The sequence below is a fragment of the Triticum dicoccoides genome, chromosome 7A (genome assembly GCF_002162155.2).
Source record: "Triticum dicoccoides isolate Atlit2015 ecotype Zavitan chromosome 7A, WEW_v2.0, whole genome shotgun sequence".
NCBI lineage: Eukaryota > Viridiplantae > Streptophyta > Magnoliopsida > Poales > Poaceae > Triticum > Triticum dicoccoides.
Genome location: NC_041392.1, coordinates 602,706,292 through 602,710,443, shown reverse-complemented (window position 1 = coordinate 602,710,443; position 4,152 = coordinate 602,706,292).

The following is a 4,152-nucleotide window of genomic DNA, read 5'->3' as shown; positions in this document are numbered from 1 at the left end:
GCACGTTCGTCGATTTATCAACAAGATCTCCAACGTTATCACAGCCGCCGGGTTAAGACCAGAACCTTTCAAGAAGGTGATTTGGTGCTCCGGCTCATCCAGGATCAGACTGATATGCACAAGTTATCCCCACCTTGGGGAGGACCCTTTGTGGTCAGCAAGAATCTGCACAACGGATCTTACTACCTCATTGATGTTCGAGAGCACAAAGACTCACGTAAATCGGAGGAGGAGACCAAACGGCCATGGAACATAGCTCTTCTTCGGCCTTACTATACTTGAAGCCATAGGCTCTTCATATGTACATATTTATGACGATGTATATATTATATAATAAACCAGAGCCTCCGTTACAGCGGGGTTATCTGTTCTTTTTACATCCTGTGTGTGCTTACAAGAGTTTACTAACAAAGCAGAGTTTTTTGTTAATCCAGTCTCAGCAGCCGCACGGATATAAAGAAAATCACTAGGGGGCTTGGTCATATCTGAACCATAGCTACACCTCTTGATCGGTTTGAAAACCACGAAGGGATATCACTAAGGGGCTTGGTTGTTTTCACACCATAGCTACACATCTTGATAGGCATTTAATCCACAAAAGAAAAATATGTGGAGCCAAAGAGAGTGTTGCACAAAGCACAGACTCAAACATGGGCACACACTGAGCACAGCTCACAAAGTTACTTGGGGGCTCTTTTTTGCAAAGCAACAAAGAGTTTGAAAGGACCCTTGTAATTGGCTCTCAAGGCACGGCTTGGAAGCCTGGTGTATTCACCTAAAACCCCGGGTTAACCTGCCTTCATCAAGTAAGCCACTCCTGTCCAGGTAATCCTGGTATAACCCGCCGAACGTTTGACAAGTCGATCTTTTATAGACCCTGAACTTGTCAAAGTTAAAATGACGATTGGTTAATTGGAGGCCCATCTTAAAAGGCTTTGTTAAATGGTTTAACTCAGAGGCCTGGAAGCCCATGAAAAGTCTCGATTTGGGGCCTGGCAGCTCGTAAAAAGCCTTGCATATTTCCTTTTTGAGTCTTATTTGTTGAAGATTTTTTACTTTTTAAAAAAGTTGATGAATGTCTTATGATAAACCGGTGTCCTTGACCTAGCTTGCCTTTCAACTACAAGTTGTCAGTGCATGATCAGCTATAAACCGGTGTTCATTGTCCCGGTCTGGTTTGACTAAATCACCAGTGTTATAAACAAAACTCGGTGATTGTTATATCCCGGTACGGTTTATTATCATACTCCGGCATTATAAGGATGGAGTTATTATTACTCCGGATTGGTGTTAGCACCTTTACCAAAACGGTTGGTCAACCAACGAGGTATGTTGCACATATTACTTTTTATACAACAACTTTGATCATTCATCTAAGTATTGTATATATGTTGAGCATCATAACCCATCCAGTGGTAAACCACTAGGACACTTTGCAAGTTTTTGTATTCAGGAACGAAACTATTCCTGAGCTATGCATAAATATATCCCAAAAGGTGGAACAAGTTGTCACGAGGTATTACAAAACATGCTCGATGGCATGGCAGATAATGGAGTTTTGGCTATCCTATTACAAGAAGCTTTCAAAGTGGCTCCAATTGCATAATTGTTTTTCAAAGTATCGGCACACAGTAACCAGTAAATCAGTGACCAGTTTAAGACGCTTCATCTGGACGGTTTGATGGTTGAGGGTCAGTTGGTGTGGGCACTTCTTCATCCCTCCCCAGACGCTGGAAATCAACCGTCGACCAATCGATTCGAGTTAAAGTTTGAAACACTGCTTCTTCATGGATAAGATTGGATGGATTAATATCAGGAGCATAAGTGTGCTTATGAATCAGAGGCACAAGTTCTTCAACTTCATGGATTACGGCAGGCTGTCTTTTCCCTTCAGCGTCATAAGCTGGTTGAAAATGGGACAAGTCTGTGTCTTCGGCCAGCTTGATGGCTATTGGCCGCATCTCTTTGGTCAGCCCCCGGAGGTCATCATTGTCTAAGTATGAACCGTCCTCCTTCACGCCTGGGTATCCTTTAATGATGTCTGCTGCTTCAAGGTCTGGAATCTAGGCTTTGGCTCGAATAAATGCGATTAAAGCTCCTGCTCTGGCAGCTGCCTTCTTCAATTTGGCAATCCGGGCTGGTAACATGGCCAGCTTCTCAAGTGTTTCTTTTATCAGGGTTGGTGCCGGTTTGTTGTAAGCCGCCGTGCAAATAGCCCGCTGAGACCCAGAGTATAATTGTTCAATCAAAGTATACGCCGCTTTGAGCTTCATCCGCATGTCTATACCAAGATGAGCAATCCGCGTGCCTGCCAAGGGTTTATACTAACATTCTGGTCAATGATAAGGTTCATTGCATTGAGCAAACCACATAAGGAGATACTTACCAAAGATAGCAGAAGTCATAGCGTTGATTTGCCATTTCAGGCCAGCTAGCTCATCTACAATTGGTTTCAGGGCTGCCTCGGCGTCTTCAGCTCTTTTGGTTAAACCGCATTTTTTGGTTTCCCAGTCAGCACGATCTTTTTTGAAAGATTCTTCTAGCTTTTCCATTGCGGCCAGGTCTTGGGTCAGCTCCTCTTTGGTTTTTGCAGCTTTTCTTGTTGTGATTTCACATTCTCTTGCAAGTCAGAGTTTCGGGCATCTCTATTCCTCAGTTCAGCCTGCAACATTGAAGGTATATCAAACAACAGGATATATACATATATTTATATATGTTCTAAAGTACAAAGCGTATAACAAGTTATGCACTTCATACTTGGGGGCTAATGCCTACTTGCTCTCAATTACTACCTTTTATACAAGTCTCCAGAACAATGCAAGCATTGTCCTTGACACTTGGGGGCTAATGTACGTCTGTTTTAAAATGGATGCATGGATTAAAACCCGGATTAACTTGCCAAGTTAAACCGGCCTTTGGGGGCTACACTGCGGAAAGCTATCTAATTGTTAAAAGAGGAGTCTTGGTTCTTACTAGAGACCTGACATTTTGAGGGTCAATGACGAGAAACTTAAAGTGCTACAAAGACCCGGTTTATGATTAACATCATAAAAACGGCCCTTGGGGGCTACTTGGGCTAGTATTTCAACTTTGAATCAATGAACAAAGGGAGATGAAAATACCTCATATCGCTCCTTCATCAAATTCACCAAACCGGCTTCATAGTCCCAGTTTGAGTGAAGATGGTTCAAGAAGCCAGAATGAAGTTCTTCAGCGTTGAGATGAGCATAATTCGATAAATCACTACTCCATTTTCCTTTTTCCCTAGCAACCTGTTCTTCCTTGGCACTATGTTGAGCCAAGATTACGGGATGGCCAGGAGAGCTGTGGCCCATTCCAGTAATGATAACATCGTCTCCTTGACCTTTAGTGTTCTTGGCTGGTGATAATGGAGTCTCAGCATCTCTCACCGGACTAGCACGGTTTGGCTCGGCCGGTTCAGTGTTAGGCGCGGCAGGTTCAGCGTCTGTTGGTTCATCCGTGTTTTGGCCTTGAAGGGGCGGGTCGTCAGAGGCGGCTTCAGGATGAAGTCCCTCCGGTTCACAAGTCTGGTCCAGATCACCTCTTGGTTCCTCTTCAACAGTCGCTGGGTCTTTGGGCAGATTGTTGACCTGAGCTTTCTTGCTGGGTCTGGCTTTGGCTCTGCAGACAAAATTAAAAGGAGGGTTAATATTTTATTCCAGATTTACAACACATTGAGATGCAAGATTGCAAAGCTTACCCAGCCACACTTTTCAGAGGGGGGAGTTGAGTTGCTGTCGATTCACCAGAGGATGAGGGAGGTGTCACCTGGTAATTGGAATCGGACGGATTAAGAGGTTGTCTGAAATAACCTGCCTTGGGATAAGAATTGTCAGGAGTAGGAGAGACCTTAGACCGGCGCTTCCGAACCGGGGTGTCAGGTATACCGGTTGAAGTAACCTGTTGGCCACTATGTCGGGTTGTCCGGCGAGCTTCATGCTGCTGAGTCTTCAAAATAAATGTTGGATCCAAATGAGCAAGAGGATGAGAAAAGCTTACTTTCCGGACTGTTTGACGGGTTTTTTTGTGTTGGCTTAGAGTCTGAATCAGAGGAAAGGGTAATTACCTCTACATCATCAGCTTGACTGCCTTCTGCGTCCTCCTGAGGAAGATCATTGTTAATGAGATGCA